The 18572-nt window shown below is 35.4% G+C and overlaps 2 protein-coding genes across 7 annotated transcripts in view; one reads left to right on the forward strand and one right to left on the reverse strand.

Moving 5' to 3' along the window:
• LOC108978281 (protein windpipe) overlaps positions 1 to 18572 on the reverse strand; it is a 154768-nt gene that overhangs the window by 91379 nt on the left and 44817 nt on the right. For all 4 annotated transcript variants that reach the window (XR_001994095.1, XM_018948464.1, XM_018948457.1 and 1 more), the window contains exon 3: positions 12258 to 12307. The gene's annotated coding sequence lies outside the window, so the exon portion shown is untranslated. The remainder of the gene's footprint in view (positions 1 to 12257; positions 12308 to 18572) is intronic.
• The window catches only part of LOC108978279, a 45294-nt gene continuing 39630 nt past the window's right edge, over positions 12909 to 18572 (forward strand). Inside the window, exons 1-2 of one of the 3 annotated variants that reach the window (XM_018948454.1) lie at positions 12909 to 13006; positions 13377 to 13459. The gene's annotated coding sequence lies outside the window, so the exon portion shown is untranslated. Of the gene's footprint in view, positions 13047 to 13261; positions 13281 to 13376; positions 13460 to 18572 lie in introns of those variants that run through there. The other 2 variants (XM_018948453.1, XM_018948455.1) reach the window with 2 other exon arrangements.

The following is an 18572-nucleotide window of genomic DNA, read 5'->3' on the forward strand; positions in this document are numbered from 1 at the left end:
CCGATTTCAATGAAATTCGGTATATAATATTTTCTTAACACCGGGATGACATGTACCAAATATGGGTGAAATCGATTCACAACCACGCCTGAAATCTCGATTATCACTTTATCATGCGAGGTGACACCCGAACTTAGCCCTTCCTTACTTGTTAATAATTTTTATTGAGAAAATTTTTCCTACTGGACTCCGAGAACCTAGTTATCTTTAATATTTGCAGTGCATGTCTATGAGTTTTAATTAATTTTCTATGACTGGCAGACATTCTACCAAATTCAGTTGTGTGACAAAAGCTGATGACAAAGCTTATGATACACAATGGAGCAGTAAAAGTGAGCGCACTCATAACGTTACATAATTAGAAATTTTAAGGACGCAGTATTACAATAAAAATTGGGAGAATAGTGGAAATTTTAAGAATATTAAAAGAAAAAAGCAAACACAGAGGTTTGATTTACTAGGCATTATATAAATTTTACCATGCGTGTGAGGCATTTATGAATTAAAATGTATTTTAATGTCAAAAATCCGTTGCTTATCCGGCCAATTAATTAGAATTTAAGCATTGTTGCATTTCCATATGTACGAGTACTTCTAAAAAACAAAATAGTGCCGAATTTACAGTACATAAATATTTGGCGCTTTTTCTTTTTTATTGTTGTTATTTTTTATCGTAACGACAATCGCCAAATTTCGACCAGCGAACCCATCAAAAGTGTGTCACTGCACCGTTCGTTGGACGCCGTCAATCAGTGCGTGCACGCTGACGACGAAACACTAAGCCAAATGCGGCACCGAAAGTGCCAAAAATCCAAACCGCAAAATGGAAATAAAAACTACACAAATCGAATGTGGTCAATTAAGAGTTTTTTGTTGTAATAAAAAAGAAATAAAAATAATAAAAATAAATGTTGCACTTGCGCTGTAATCAATTTCGCTGCTGATCGTTTTGCGTCGCTTGCTTTGTTTTGCTTTGGGCGCATTGTCAATGACCTTATGTGGTGTCGTTTTGCACAAGCACTCCACAAAAGCGCAGAAACACCGTTGCAATGTCACAACAAAAGATTCCTGCTTTGCCCTTTTAAGGTCATTCAAAGCGACTCAAATGTTGTGACAATTCAACTCGTTGCATGCATAAATAAATGCAATTTGCATAGCTTTCCTTTGCGTTACAAACGTTGTCTGTATGCACTAAGTAGTGCCGATTTGAATGTCGTCAATTAAGAAGACGAAAATAAATCAAGCTTAATAGTTTTTTTAAGCAACAATTTCTGTTAATATTTTACAATTATTTTTAATAAATTCATGATTTTTGAAGTTTTTTCGGTTGTGCGTAATGAAATTGTCAGCAATAATGCTAATGGTAACAAAAAAATATTTATTAATATTTCATTTGAAGGAAATGAAAGCCAAATACTAACAACCGAATTTGCCCGAACTGAAAAAAAATGTTCACAGATTTTAAAACAATTAAAACAAATCTTTCTGATCGACATCAAAATAGGCTCCTGAGACAATACAAGCAATGCACCGTTTAATCCAATTTTAATTTATGTATATTTGCCTTAGCTAGGATGTTCTTCAGTGACTTCAGCGAGTTTTGGATTTTTTCGCTATCACCGTATTTTTGAGCGCCATTCCTTAGATTGTTGGACAGTTGAATGTTATATGCATAAACTCCTGAACATAATATATTAAGTTGCCACAATGTTTGTAACTGCCAGCAGGAAATGTCGGAGACCCTATTATCTAAATGTTCAGCGTAACGAGCTGAGTCGATTTTGACATGCCCGTCTGTTTGTCTGTCCATCTATACGTCTGTCAGTATATAAGCAATCTAGTCTTTAAATTTTTGAGACATTGATCTAAAATTTTGCAGATGTTCCCCTCTACCTAAAAAAAACTGCTCCTTTGTCGGAACACTGATATGAGACAACTATAGTTGCCATTTAAACTGATCAATTAGGATAAAATCCTTGTATTGAAAACTTTTTCATTTAACAAGATATYTTCACAAAATTTGGGATGGATTATTTTCTAAGGCAATAATGCAGATCGGATTACTAATATCCTCCATACAAACTGGGCGATCAGAATCACGTTCTAATAACGAATTTTTTGTACTTTTTAAGGTGTTAAGAACCTTTTGACCTTATGAAAATATTGCTGCCGTTCAGCCAAGTGTTGCTGAAGACCGTAATTTGTTGATTCCAAGACGTTCTTCTTGGGACGGTATAMAATTTTTCTCACTCAAGAACTGGAGCCTTTGGACCACCGTAAACGTCGTAAATTTGCTGACTTGGAACAACTTGAAACGATAAAGATTTTTTAAGAAAATCATCTTGTCCGATGAGGCTCGCTTTCATCTGTGTTGAGGGTTAAATAAACAAAATTGTCGAATTTGGTTCGAAAAATATCCACAAATTATTTATAAACAAGCATCGGATTCATCTGAAGTTTGGTGTCACTTTGGGTCAGGTGGAATCATSAGTCCGTACTTCTTTCGTAATGAARCTGGTGATACACTGTCAATGGAGAGAGGTATAGACTGATGATAACCAACTTTTTAGGGACGCAATTGGAAGAAGATGATGTTGACAAAATCTAGTTGCAAATAAACGATGCTGCTGCGGGCCACTCAGCACGTGCAACAACCGAATTATTAAAGTTTGGAGATTCGATTATTATTTAAAAATTGTGACATTGAAAGGCATCCCAGAAGTTGTGACTRCTTCTTGTGACGTTATTTGAATTCATTGGTCTTTAGCAATAAACCAGACTCTTTTCAAGCTTTAGAAGTAAATATTGAACATGCTRTTCATGACATAAGATTTTATTTAGTGAAAAATACYAAAAAAAATTKAGTTCATCGAATTCGTTCMTGCAAAAGAAGTYGAAGAGGCCATTCGAATAATGTCATATTCAGAACTTAKTTATATCAATTAAGCTTCACATTAAATAAAAAACATTCGAATTTCCTTGTTTCTTTTTTGGGAAATCATATTTATTATATTTCTTCCTCTTCTCTAACCTTTTCGTTCACGTAATTTAAGCCTAATTGGTATGCGTAATGGGTAATCTATGAATACTACCACATTGTTCTGCTACTTGCATGTACAAATATATATAAAAAGCAATAATAAGATTAACTCACACAATTCTAACTATTGTTTGGAATTCTCAACCGATTACATGGCAATCGATTAATACTCATGAATGGGCGGCTACAACACAGAAGAAAGTACGATGAATAAAACGTTTGAGAAAAGTACTTTGATTGAATTAGTTTTTGCATAAAAAAATACACACACTACTCGCTGAATGACAGGCAAATGTCTCGAGCTATTCATTTTTGTTTTGTATGCTGAAACGTTAGTATAATGCCTATGATAGTGGGTCACTAGAATTAAATGAAAATGTTTTGTAGTAAGATCAAACCCTCAAAACACATTTGTATACATTTTTTAGTTGACGAAGTTTTTTATTATTTCGAAATAAATGTTTTGGAAGATTTTTAATAAAACAATGGGAAAATATTGGATGAACTCGAATGCTTAGTCAGACATCAATCCAAATTCAGGAGAAAATGACGATTAAGATTTAAATTAAAATATGTGGGGTTCAAGAAAGACAAGATCACTAAATCCTAAAGAATTTGCGATTAAATATAATATTCGTGTACTAATACTAGTACAATGATTTTGAATGTTCAATTTAACACTTAGCTCCGACTTAGCTTGATCACTTAAAGGATGACCGCATAAACTACACCATGAGAGAGCCACCACAAAAAGCGCAAATGATGACGCCAATGCCGAAAATAAACACATATTAGAACTATATATATGTTTACAAGCTAATTCAATAAAGAACACTGCACCCACCCTGCCTACCTGAGAGTTAGAAAAGGAAGCAGCACTGCGCACAATAGCCATTTGTGCAAGGTGAAAAATTTCAAGTTCAAACACTCTACGCGTCGCCCCATTAACCAAGTGTATATACAAATCTTTCAWGCGCAAATATTCATAATTGAAATATTAGCAAGAAGAAAAGGAAAAAAACCAAATTTGCATAAGCAAATAGGTGGCTAAGTATGTACCAACCAATGTGTGGAAATAAAGTAAACGAGCAGAAAATTAACTTACTTTTCTATTGAAATYCTCAGCGGCCGCACAAAGTCAAAAAAAAGCAAGCAACGAGTGAAAATAACACCAATACAGAGCAGCTAGCCAAATGGCCGACCGACCGACCACAAGATTCCAAGATTAATCTCAATAAAAGCGAAAATATTCAATTAAATTTTTTGTGTACATTGCGCCTCTGGGTGTGCGATGTTCATGAATGTTAGCCGAGATATCGGAGTCTGTGTTTCACAGTGTTCACGTGCCCCATCGAAACGAAATTAAATTCATTTAAATTTGAACTAAAAACGACTTGACATACTTTTGTATGCAAAGCTAGCCTCTTTTCCGGAGCAACCAAGTTTAAGCTTTACAATGATATAAATTATTTCGACAAACAATAGAATCCATTTAAAATTTCTGATTTACTATATGAAAGGAAAAAGTTCCAGGTAAGGCGTCAAAACAGGTAATAGCAGTGTTCCTGCGAAAGATTGCCGACTTTTCAAAAATATTTTTTTCCTTCCTTTCACYAGCACTAACTTCTTTTTCTTCTTTACTGGCGTAGCCGARTTTACAACACGGGCCAATCGTTCTTTCTTTTCGCTGTTTGGCGCCAATTGGAGATTCCACGTGCAGCCAGGTCCATCTCCACCTAGTCTTTCCAACGGAGTGGGGATTTGTATCTTCCCTTGCTTCCCCCGGSGGGTACTGCTTCGAATACTCTCACAGATAGAGTTTTTTCAACCCTTCGGATGACACGGTCTAGCCATCATATCAGCTCTCTCTTAATTCCCTGAACTAAGTCAATATCATCGCATATCTTGTRCAGCTCATCATTCCATCGAATGCGGTATTCGCCGCTGCCTATGCACAAATCCACATATCATAAACTTTCCGTCGAGAGAGGACCTCACTTCTCAATTGCCAACGCAATTTGAAGTAGCACCTGTTGACAAGATTTATTCTGCGTTGAATTTCGATGCTGGGGTTTTTGTACGAAAGGGGTTTGCCCTGTCTGAAGCCTCGTTTGGTATTTGCCTCGAAGAGGTCCTTCCCGACTTTACATTAGTTCTATATAAAATTGTGTGCCTGCTGTGATTTACCTMAAATTGCATCTTAGAACTCTTGAGAGGAGGAAAAATGCAACCTCGATCARTTGATGAGTCTTATTACAAGCTTTTTCTATCTCAGAAATGTTTAAGATTAATTATTGTCACTTGAGAACCGAAAAACACTGAAACCAGTTGGCATTCGGTTTACTCCCTAAAACTACAGGTCCAACGAGTTCCAACTTTACTATGTTTACGTGCTTTCGATCCACTGTTCCGCACTGGTGTGGATGCTGTTGTTGTTATTAATAATGAAGTGACGACGCTTTTTGGGTGTATTCTGTGTGCGCAACCGACTACACATACGTCGTCCATAAGTGTGGAGTGATTTCGACTTTGCCGGGAACTGTGGTATATCGACTATTAAGTGCTCAGCGGTGGGTGGGTGTCGATGACTATTTAACCGGCACACCGGCTGTCTGATGACTTTGTCTGATTGCTTACAGCAACTTTGAGTGTTGTTTGTTTGTATGCAGTTTGTATCGAATGATGGGTAAACGCTTTCTACGCAACGGCGAATGGTTGGTCGTTGTGGTTATTCAATGAATATTTCAGCCGTGGCGCTGTCAAGTCTACCGGGTACACAAGAACGGCCTTCAAAATACACGTAACTCAGTRAGTTCTTTAGTGTCGAGTGTTTATTTAAATCTCATTAAAGCACACACAAACATGTGTACATATGCACTGCATTTCATCAGGTTGTCTGTTCGTTAATCACCTTTTTTATTACCCCTTTATAGTCGCGCGCTTTGTTGTRCTTTCTTTGTGTTGCCGTTGTTCGCTTTGTAATTTTTAATTTGTTACAACAGCAGTAAAGTATGGCCCACACAGTCAGCTTTTACCGGTGTTTTGCTTTTCCTTCAGCACTCCCACAACTGTTGTTGTGGTTGTGGTTGTCTGCTCATTATCGTCYTTGTTGTTGGTTTGTCACTTGCAATTGTTCTGCACTTTCATAGCGCAACATGTGTGTCTGCGTGTGCGTCTGTGTGTGTGCGCTCCAGTGACCCCAGCGCACATTTCGACTCAAGTGCACGCAATTAAAATCAATTGTATCGCCTTCAGGGAGTTTGGGCGTCACAAATTATTGTCGTGAACTATTAGACTTTAAGTACACCCTCATACATGTGTATATTTAGATTAGTGCACGAGTTTGTGGTCATATTTATTACCAGACATTTACGTCTMCATACATACAATGTACAAATATGGATATGTCTGCACTTGTGATTTTTTATAATTTTGTTGCTCTAATTTGTTATGTTTCTGTGGTCCCATTTGGGTGGTRACGATKTAATCATTTGTTTTAATTAAATTGTAATTCAAAGGAATGTGRACTGGAAGATATCGAGAAGGGTCGAACCTAAATTACATTAAAATTAGTTGTTCATTAATTTTGTTKATTTAATTAAGGTGTCAGTTTAAACAACAATAATAATTATTGCTATCAACTCTCTTTTGTTTAATTTAGTATATGGGACACTAGGGTGTGCAATAGCCAATGATTTATAGGTAATCTGCTATTCAGTTCAAAGAATCATATTAATTTCTGCATTTCTTATTGGAATCATATCTAAACCTAAAACTGATCTGYAACCGGCTTACGGTTTGCATCCAAAGGAAGACGTTCGCTTAGTTCTTTCTAGTCATGTGGTTTAGTGTATACAATAGATGTTTTATTGAAATATTTGTCTTGATTTTAATCAGTCAGCATGTATGGCGTCCTATAGTGATCCGATGTCGGCAGATCCGACAATTGAGCAAGTTATTAGGTGGAAAAGGATGTGTCCGAAATTTCAAAAAATGAAGGACTATACAGACGGACTGACGGAAGTCCTTAAATCAATTCAGCTGGATATGTTGATCTTTTATACAATTCATAASTTCTTCGACATTTCCTTCTAAGCGTCAATGGATAAAAATATACTCTGTAGACAACGAAAACCATTACAAAAGACTACGGAAACTACAGTTGAAATTTTAAATCGTAACGAATGAWRGTCTCTATGAAACTTCGACAGAAGAGTTTTTACTCATAAATCTTAACGTGCTGAGCTGTCGGAAGTAATAGGATTTCACTGGGAAAATACTTTTAATATTATAGCCTTCTAGGGCTCATCGAAAATCGCACGTGCACTGGTATATTTAATCCTTTGTGAAGCCATAAAAAAAAAGAACTCGTATTTTCAAACTTATGAATTAGCAAAACGCTTACTAGTCAAATTTTCATAGGCATTTAATTTCAACTCCCGCCAGTTCGGAGGATGTCTGAAGATATCTGCTCCCAAGTGTTTAAGTCTTGACCTTCCAAACGCGGGACAGTCAAGAAGGAAGTGTTGAGTTGTTTCCATCTCATATTTTTCCATACAGCTTGGGCTAATGGCATCTGGTAAAATTCCTAACCTTACAGCATGGACGCCAATAGAGCAATGGCCTGCTAAAAGTTTCACAACTAGGCTAGCCTTACTCAAGGCAAAAGGATCACTAGATCTTCTGCGTGGCCCAGCGCTGACCAAGCTTCTGCGAAGCCCTGCTATTTAGTAGTAGAACACAAGAGGATACGGATGCACCGACCCGCTCCAGTTTTACTGATAGCGGTTCTAGCGTCCCTTTCTTTGCTAGCCCGTCAGCTTCATAATTTCCTGCGATTGCTTTGGCCCGGTACGCATACCTATCTTATTACAAAGACGCCTGATACCATTGAAAGCTAGGTTAGGCACTCCTCCACCAACCCTAAACGCTTTGTAAATGAGTACAAGACTGGTATCGCCGCTTGTATCTGAGTGAATGGTCACTTCTCTGAAGAAGTTTGCACTACTGAGCAGAAGACCCACTGCTACCTAAATGACTGCAACCTCTGCTCGGAAGACACTGTTAAAGGCAAAAAGTCTGAAGGAGTTAATAGAGAGCTCCTGACAGTGACCCTTCCACCAACCTTTCCCTCAAGCTTTGAACCATCCGTAAAGCTCACTGCCTCTCTAATTCAAAGTCTTCTTCCCACCYATACCTCCTTTTTCAGTATATAGGCCAGAGAAGGAGCCGCATCCTAACAGGTCTTTCTATGAGGAAAACCATCGGCGGTCACTAAGCTCTTCCTTCGTAAAAGCATAGAAACTTCTCGTAATGGGTATATATAACTTATAAAACTTTTACAAAAGAAGTGGAAAGCCATATAAATATMAAATATTATGTCGAAATTATCGAAAAGTTGAGAAGTTTCCAGTTTATTTGAATACAGCCTGAGACAAATTGGGCTGTAATACTGATTCATACCAGGTGTAATAAATTTAGCGGTACATACCATTGTTCAGATTCGACATTTTCAAAAATTCATCAAATCAATTTTGCTTTCAAAACTTCTCTTACTCAACAATTCAACTTCCCAAGCCATCCGCTTCAACAGTTTAGTGTGAAACTAACCGATGTGGCTTTGCACATGCGCAGACAGCAAATAAAGTCTCAAGTGATTACCCATTTAATTTCATTCAATCGCATATTTTACCAAATTCGTATGTGCTCGTACATCATCGCCATCATTATCATCATCGTTTACCCAATATCCCCAACATTTAACAATGTCATAAGCTGCAATAGTAAACAACAAAGCGGCAGCGCTGACATTAGTGGCCTGTTGTTGTCGTCATCGAGTGACATCAAAAGCGAATACTTAGAGGTGATGAGTTCGTAAAAAAATGTCACCACAATTTTGTCGGCCATATATGTAAGTTAGGCAGTTTAGAGAGTACGGAGATAAGTCAGTGTTTTTATAATCAAAAGGTATTAAAAAAATTTAATAAATAATAATAATTTCTAACAAAAAAACTCGTTGCAACAAAAAATAAACAAATAAAGCAGATGAATAGGAAATATTATTAATATTATCTTGAACAATATGATTTCAATAACATAACTTAACAGGTGACTTATCAAGCCATCCTCGTAAAGAAGAAAGCAAATAAAACTATAATAACAACAATTGCCGTTTCAGGACTAATGTAACGTAAAGTTGTTGCTGTTTTCGAGGAGTGAAGACTTGGCTATTTTATCCAAATTTGGGTGTCCAAACCGCAGCAGATGCAGCAAGCGCCGCATTAAAGTGCAATAATACAAAGATATTTGATTATATTTTAGCTACTAGTGATATTTTCAATGTCGCTCCAATCATTTTTCATATTCAAAAATAAAAGTACAGCAATTTATTCCATATTACATCGCCGCGGCAACTAAGCTCCCTCGTTGAACTGGCTAGTTGCCGCATTTGGTTAAACGCTTTCCTTTACGTTTTATTAACTTGATTGCTCTTTTATTCACTTTTAATCGCTTTGAAAAAATTCAGTGGGCTTGTAGGGTCATTGTTAGTTATTTTGTGTTTATTCGAATATTTTGTTTTATGTAAAATATGGAAAGTGTTCAGCGACAAATTGTCACATTAATTAACTGACTGATAAACTGCAGCAACAGTCATCGGGAATTAGTAGAAAATAAACGCTTTGCATATAAATTTGTCTGATGGGTTGTTTTGTTCAAATATGTARTGTTGCACATGCAGTATTTGCATGAAATTGTCAATTTTAATGAATATTCGTGTAATGTGTGCATATTTGGCAGTGCGAGGTCACTGGCATAAAAGTTACCAGTTGGCCTTTGATAGTTGTGCATTTGTCAGTAGAAATTTATAATATTAAGAAACAAATAAAAGTTTAAAAAATAAATATTATAAATGCCAAATGCTCCAAACTTTGAGTTCCACGAGGTTAAAAATCGTAGTGCAATTACATACGCTTTCTTATAACATACGGTGAGTAAAAACGCCCTTATAAAATTTAAAATTAATCGTCAAAAATTCTTTATATGATATCAAATTTGTTCAAGAATGAAAAATTGAAGAATATGGTCCTTTTAAAGGAAATAAAAAATACTACATGGATAGAAAGATATATGTACATATAAATTGAGGTTTGCTCCGCGACTAAGGTTTATTGCGCCCTTGTCAGAGCGAATCACATAGACCCTTTACACTGATAAATTCTAAAAACCTGCTGAATGCTATTCAGGCAATGTGACGCTTGATCCGATATCTAGATTCAAGKACCTTGTTTCTGCGTCTAAAAACTGCCAAGCAGTCTAGTATCAGGTGATCAGAAGTCCGGTTCCAAATCGCTGAAGCTATACTTTGCGAAAGAAGCTATACACATATAAAATAGGTGCTTCTTGAGCTTGCAGTACTCAGTGTAAGATGCCACTAGCAGTCGGAGTTCATTTGACTATCGCTGAGTATGAAAATCTTTCATCGCATAGTTACGTTTGAGATTTTTCTCTACACACCATTATAGCAAGGACGTTTGCACTGAAAAAAATTGGGAAAACGACATAGATGATATTACATCATCAATAAAAATAAAATTTTAAAAGCTTATGACATACATGGTTTTTCCGAAAAGTTATGTTTCCGGATAGGACTGTTTTTTTTTCACCGCGACTGTCCTTCGGAGTGTGCGCGCACCGACTGGATTCGGTAGAAGGCCTTCCTAGCTAACGAACGAGCGGTTGGTCAGTTGTCTCCGAGGAACAAGCAAGCCTTACCCAGATGTTGCTTTAGCAAGAAGTGGTGCGACTTCGACAAACACCGACAATGTGACTCGTATGCGCAAAGTTTGGATCTCAGACCGTCGACCGTCGGCCGTCGAGTATTCGTTTAATTGCACAGATGTTAAGTTTATCAAAACCTGTGGTTCATGACATTGTGACGGAGCACTTGAACATGCGCAAGGTATGCGCGAAGATGGTCCCAAAAGTGCTCACTGACGATTAGAAATTGCGGCGAGTGGAAGTGTGCCAAGAAAATTTGAACATGTGTGAAAGTGACTCCCARTTTTTGAATAACGTAAACACAGATGTTGAGTCATGGATTTTTTAATATGATCCCGAGACAAAGGGGTAACCCTCCGACRGCAGAGGCGATCCAAGCAGCATGCGCCTCGGCTCTCAAGGCTGTTCSGGAGAATGCCTTCCGTAACGCCTWCAATCCTTGGACATCGCGCTGGCAGGGCTGCATCGACGCAGAAARAGCCYATTTTGTAAGTTTCTAAAGAATTGCAACGATTGGTTCAATAAATTTTTTTAAATCGACTCAGTCTTATTACGTTCTGGGCAAACTTTGTATTTGTGTAGCTCTTCGAAAAATAAAAATTTTCTACTACTACGTCACACATGCGATCCTCCGTAATAATGATTTTTTTTAGCTGCTATTGAATAATTTTTGCCTCCGAATAAAAACAGTTTGTACGCAAATTTGAGAAAAAGTCTGATCAACTTTGACCCGGACTGACAAGCAAAAAAAAAAAAAACTACAAATATTTGTGATCGCGTTCAAATTAGGATTCGTTAAATGAGATACAAGCGTACCAACATCATGGAAAAAATCACCAAACAAACTTTTCGCGTCGTAAACAAACAGCTGTCAAACACACGCTAATCAAACTTCACACCAATATAAAAAAGTGATTTGTAATAATTTAAGAATAAAATATTTATCGATTTGGTTTTCGCGCGTCAACATTCAATGTGATCAGATGTGTGTACAATAGAATACCCTCGAACTTTTAAAAGCTAATTTTGACTTTTTTTATTGAACTTTTGTGACCGCCATTTTGGAAGAAAATTCACAATTAAACGTTAATTTACATATTTTTCAGAAAATCGCACAGCCCCGTGAAACATATTTAAGTATAGACTATATAAAAYAAAGAGATTCCTATTGGTATCTCAGTATTTTTTATTTTTAGCAAATGTGTCTAGCATAATTTTAGGCGCACATATTTGAAAATAGTCACACGCATGTGCATTAAGCCGAAATGCTGGGAAAAATACTGGTTTGGGTAATGAGCCAGCAGCAAATATATGTATATTTTGTAGRAAAAACTTATATATGTGAATATTCGTATTTTATACAAAAGAAAAATAAGGCAAAATCAAATCACATTGTAACTTTTTAAATCGTAGTATATGCATATGTTTAAAAACTTACTTGAGTTTCATATGTAAATGTAAAGTACAGGATTCAGTATTATCCGCATTCTGAAAAATAAAACATTAAAAATTAAAAGGAAAACGAATTTAATAAAAAAAGTTAATATTAAAACTAATTTTCAAATCAAATATAATAAAACTTAAGCAAAACTTACAATTATGCTCATAWACCTAAAATAAATTTAAAAATTTCATTTAAACCTAAAATACTTTCAAGTAAAAATCATAGAYAATTAAAATATTTCATTCGAAATCAACAAATGTATCTAAACATGTGATTGTCAACCAAACTGTTAAWAGTACTACATTTTGCAGCCACTGCATTAACAACTCCGAAATATCTCCACGCATACGAAAAACAACCGAATGTGCACAGTAAATTCTATGAAATTTGTGGGCGTTTTTCTCCAGCTGCACGGCCAAGCGCATCTGCAGCACACACACACACACACGAACGTGTATCTGTGTGTCTAGTCAAATATGCGCAGCGGTATTAGTGCTTATCTGTGTGCGCTTCCAGTGCGACAAGAAACAACAACACACGCATAAGCACCAACAGTCTGAGTGTGTGTGCGTCAACTCACCACACTTGGTTAGACGCCGCTGTTCGCTCGGCAATCGGACTGTAGACGTTCGCCAGTTGGTTATTAGCTGAGTTTCAATTTCCAAAGCGTTCAGTTGTATCGAGCACCAACAGGTGTTAAAAACGTGTCTAAAAACGTACAGCGGCTTGCGAAAGACAAATCGGTAAAAAAAAAAAAACACAAATTCAAGTACAAAGCAATAGGTACATACATACAGATGTACATAAGTGCATATAATATATATACGCATTACAATAACGAACTGAAGCATATAAAAAAACAGTGAAGATTTATTTGTGATTTTTTTGCAATTGTTTGAAATTTTAATGAAAATAAATTTGAAGATTTTCAAAAACAGTTTTGTTTATTTTTGTAGAGTTGTTTTTTAAGTGCATTCCTGCGAGAAAGTTGAACTACAGATTCATTTGATCTTTGTGGTGTTTTTTTTTTTCTTCTCAAACTCGTTACTTTTTTTGTTGTTTTGCTGTTAACGGTAACAGGTTTTCTCTACCTTTATGTGCTTGCATTTTCAGAGAAAACATTTGTGGATTATAATCAAACAAATATAAAAGGATATATCTAACTACTCAACGTAGCAGCGAATATATATTTCAAGGTGAGTTACGTTTCTTAGAACAATTAAGAATCATTTGCACACATTACTGCCCATATATATGCACGTACTACGCTCCAATTTGATGATATAATTGAGTTAAACTCGGTGAACTAGTACCTACCCACCTGCCCACATATGTATGTGCATTGTTTTTTACGTAAAATAAAAAATATAATAAATAAMTACCCATAAAATACAAAGTCAAAAAATCGTCGTTGTCGTCGTCGTTAAGCGAGTTGGCTGGCTAACTGGCTGGTTGGCTAGTTAGTTGGTAGATGGTCTGATGATAGAGCAGCGCGACATGTCATCAGCTCTGTAGAGCGAATGGATAGTGTTAACTCTCTCTAGCARCATATCGATGAGTTTAGCACGTTTTCCTACCGCTTTGCTCAGCAGATTCATATGACAAATCACTAACACCACAACAGTTTGCCTACTGCCATAAACTACTTACTACGCACCTTTTCACCGCCGCACAACTCTTTGTACATATTCTTCCGTTTTTATTTTCATCACTTTTTTTTTTTTTTTAATTTTTCTCTGCTCGTTCGCTTTTGTCGCTACCTTTGTTTGTCGTAATTTTGCTTTGTCTGCTCGTTTGTTACCGTTTTTTCCAGTCGTGTGCAGTGATCGCTGTCGCTGGCGACATGGCGATATCTCAAAATAGAACTCTACCTTTAACGCTTTCACATACAACTGACTGGCGCTTCCGCCCTCACGTTCAACCACCTCTTACTACCTGCACCATTTTTTCACACACACAAATATAATAATGCGGCTGCATTTAGTAGTTGTCAACATTATTGTATTCTTTCCACTTCTAACTGCATTTTACGAGCGTACATGTGCCCTCGGCTTGCCACATGTGGGCGCAACGCAACGCATTTGAAAGTTTTAAGTCGCAATTTTTTTTTTTTTTTTTGTTTTTTTTTTTTTGTTACAAAAGCAAATTTAATAACGCAACTGTTTCAATAGTGTTTTAAAGCAATATTAAGTAAATATTAAGCTCATTATTGGCGATATTTGCTAAAGGTGTTTACGCTGCACTACTCTACAAGCGAAACGTCAAGTGTTAGAGTAGCAGTGTTGAGTATTTATGATAGAGATGRGATATTCTAAACGATCCCACGAAATGTCCAGAAAGAAAGTTTGTATCATTCTGCTAAATAGATACCAAATCACTGAAATTTGATCGATCGGGACTTCATTTGCTGTACGAATAAGGAAGTATTGATTATATAACTATTTTTCTCATTACACAAGTAATTACATTTTTTCTGAGTGTATGAAAAAAGTTACAAAACAATTTTTTCAGTATATGGAAAAAATAATACAAAATTTTCTCAGTTATGTAATGATTTTTCTATGATATTACTAACTTGTTGTTTTTAATATGACGCAAGCCGCAGCAAAGTTTATTATTCTTTATTATTCACTACTTTCCACTCTAAAGTACTTTACTGAGCCAAAAAAAATCTACGCATACTTTATAGTTTCTCCGCGTGATAAAAATAATCATTCACTTACGAAGTTTAAGGTCTACTTCATTCATTTCTCAGAAGCAATTATCGTAAATTGCGAAACACCTTTCACTATTAGAATAAAATGTATATTTCAGATTATATTGCGTTCTATTAAAAACATTAATTTCTAATGAAAATTCATATTGTATAAGTATGTAATAAAATGTAAWACTAATGCAACAAGCTTTCAACTACAATATAATAATAATTATTATTATAGCAAAAAATTAACATTTACCAGAGAAATTTGCTTAAAGTATACATCAATTTTGCTGGGTAATAAACTTTACGGTTTTGCTGAACTGGTGAAATGTTTTGATGTGAAACGTGTTTGGAGAACAGCCAGTATTTAGAATGGCGAGAGGTATCGAACAAAKATTAGTACAAATCGCGTTATAAATACTTAATATTCAGTAGTAATAATCGCTCGAAAATGTTCGCGATTTAATTCCATTTTTTTTGTTCGAGAAAAATATTTTAAGTTACTGTAAACAACAAAAAGAACGCTTTGTCAATACGTTCTGAGAACACTAGTGTTGAAAAATCCCGAAATATAAAGGCAACCTGCGTACATGCCCTTAAGTACGAACAATWTTTAGCAATATTAAATGCTCAAACCGTCTAGTAGGCGCTTAGGTTAGGCGTGTTTTATGAGTTTGACGATTTTCGTTTGTTAAAAGAAATGGGCCAAAGAATTTGATAGTAAACTTTTGTCCAAAAACAATACTGTAACGTTTCCCAGCTTCCAACACATTCCTCCGTGTGACTTTTTCCTATTTTCAAAAATAAAGATAACCTTAAAGAGCGGTACTTTTCCAAGATAGATGAAAATCACTGAAAAAGCTGAAGGTTATGCCAAAAATTGAATTTGAGAAGTGTTTCGACGATTGGAAGAAGCGCTGACATAAGTGAATAATATCGAATGGGAACTATTTTCAAGGCGACAATATTAACGTAAAAATAAATGAATGAATATAAATATTTTTTCCAAACAAAAAAAAAACGTTATGTATTGAAAAAGTAAAATTTACACTTTTGACACAGCGAATGTGGTCAATTTGCGGTTTTCAATACGGAGAATTATTAGCGATATATTATACATACATCCGTTTACGTAAAAAAACAAGCATAAACAAACACGATAAGCTTAAAAAAAATTTTATTAAATGCTAATATTAATTTTATTTGAAATTTACACATTTTAATTTGTTTATTTATAATTCAATGAAATGCGTACCTTTTCTGAATTACGACCTATGGTGAAATTTAGGTTAAGCGTAAGAAAAGGTCTCTGTAGGCTTGAAAACAATTTAAATTGCTTTGACTAGCTTAATATTACAAATATTTCTTTGTGCCCAAGAATTATAAATTAATGGAATTCTCCAGAGTAATATTTCAAACAAAAATATGAGACAGATTTTCGCATAAAAACATTCAAATTTATACGTTTTATACTCTGAGGAGTAATAATTTAAATTTATGCCTTTTTGAGACAATCTATGTACAAGCCGCCTATATAAAAACAGACATTTACTTTTATTCTTGAAAAAAAAAATCCTTGCATAAGAAAAACATTGGATAAGTGGCAATGACTGCCCAACAAACACACATATTGTTGCATACGTAGACTTCATATGCCTTATCTTCAAATAATAAAATTTATTTAGCCGGCACAAGTTCAAGTACCGTGATTTCTTCAAATTTATAATTTATGACAAAAAATAATGGCTTCATTAAGGCACCGCTTATTATGTAAACAATGATTTTATTACTTTTTGGAATCAAAAGAATTTTAGTACAGCGACTAGCGGTGCATATTAGTAGGGAGATAGTGCAAGACATATGTACATATGTATAAATTCATGGCATATATGCAGCATGCGCGGAGTGAAAGGTTAACGGTTCCTTATCGGCAAGAATTTCAAATATAAATAAGAAAAACAAAAACACAACAACATACATATGTGAACCCAGTCTTATGCAGGTATACGTAGGTATGTGAAACTAGGGAATAACGCGACCAGACATCATCGACAATGAGGTAAACAAATAAATAACTTGATATTGGTAAAACTGGCTGCAAAGCGTTGAGAAACAGCTGCAAGCAAAAGTCTAATAGTGTAGGCGCATACCGCTACATACATTTGTATACATGTATGATATACAGAAAGATTTCCGCAAATACCTTTGTTGTGTGTGAAATGCGAAAGATAAGAATAAGTGGAACTATAAATACTTGCAGTACGAGTCTGGCAAAAGCCGGTCCTAAATATATATATTTAGCATACCCACTACACAAGTATAACTATACATAGACATACATATGTAAATATATATATATATATATATGTACATGTATAAATATGGATGTTTGAACCTAATTGCTGCCTTTTACCTACCTATTGCGCAGTTGGAAGAGGCTTGAGGATATGAGGGACACACATTTGCAAATCGGACAGGCCAACGTAAGTGCTACCGTACGAAGGTACTCAACTCGTGCAATGCTCGTATTTGCACACATTTTTTCTATGTACATATGTCAGCAGCTGCGTGCCCATAAGAAAAACGCATTGCAATGCGAGACAATCGGTAAGATTGCAAGCGTAGCACATTTTACGCAGGCGCACGGTTGCACATGAAAGCAATTCACCACACACCTTCACACAGTCACATATGTACAATGTATGTCGGTGTGTGCTTGTCTCGATTGTTAAACGAGCAAATATGCTGAGCTCGTACTTTCGTCACGCGGTGTAACTGCTGATGCAGAAGAGAAAAGGCCAAAAATAAGCAACAAGTCAGAACGGACCGTTTTAAATATTCACCTCAGGCAGCCAATGAACGGTTTTTACATGCGCATGCGTAGTATAAAATATATGTATGCCTATAAGGTAGACTCAAGCAAGCAGCACTTTTAAGTAAAGAAATCTATGCAGACTTTGTTTGAGCTAAGTTTTAGAATTATTTGCGAGTTTAGCAGTAGATAGAACATAGGTAACTGAGATTATATTTTATCAGAAATAATTTGTTCGAAAACTTCTATCTTTCCAAAATTTTTGAACTTCCTGGTCTGACGTTTAGAGACTTTCAAGCTACTCTCATACAAGCATACAAACGAAATTTCTCGAAAAACCAGTTTTTATTTGGTTAATGCATAAACAATTTGTTGCTTACGTTTGTACGTGGTGCTATGTTCCGAAAATTGCAGCTGCAGCAGCATGCAGTTAGCGGCCCACACAAAACATTCCCGTCAAAGGAATCATAATCTGTTACTGGAAATGCTCAGACGCACTAACAAAATGCCTTGATTTACAGATATGTACATGTATGTATATATACTTATATATATACAGATATTTATGTGTTATATATAGCATTAAGTCATATCAGTTTTCGAATGCAGAGTCAAAGGAAGGCCCGGGAAAAAGTTATTTGAAGGAATAGTTTGGTTAAAGAAATATTATTTGACATTCGTTTTTATTTGTGTTATTCCAAATAAGTTAATAAAATTCAGTCTAACGATATTAAATGTATTCATTATTACTATTTACATTTACATTTTTTTTTTAATTTTTTATTAATTTAATTTT

This window comes from Bactrocera latifrons, unplaced genomic scaffold (assembly GCF_001853355.1).
Source record: "Bactrocera latifrons isolate USDA-ARS-PBARC rearing strain unplaced genomic scaffold, ASM185335v1 scaffold_12, whole genome shotgun sequence".
NCBI classification, from domain to species: domain Eukaryota; kingdom Metazoa; phylum Arthropoda; class Insecta; order Diptera; family Tephritidae; genus Bactrocera; species Bactrocera latifrons.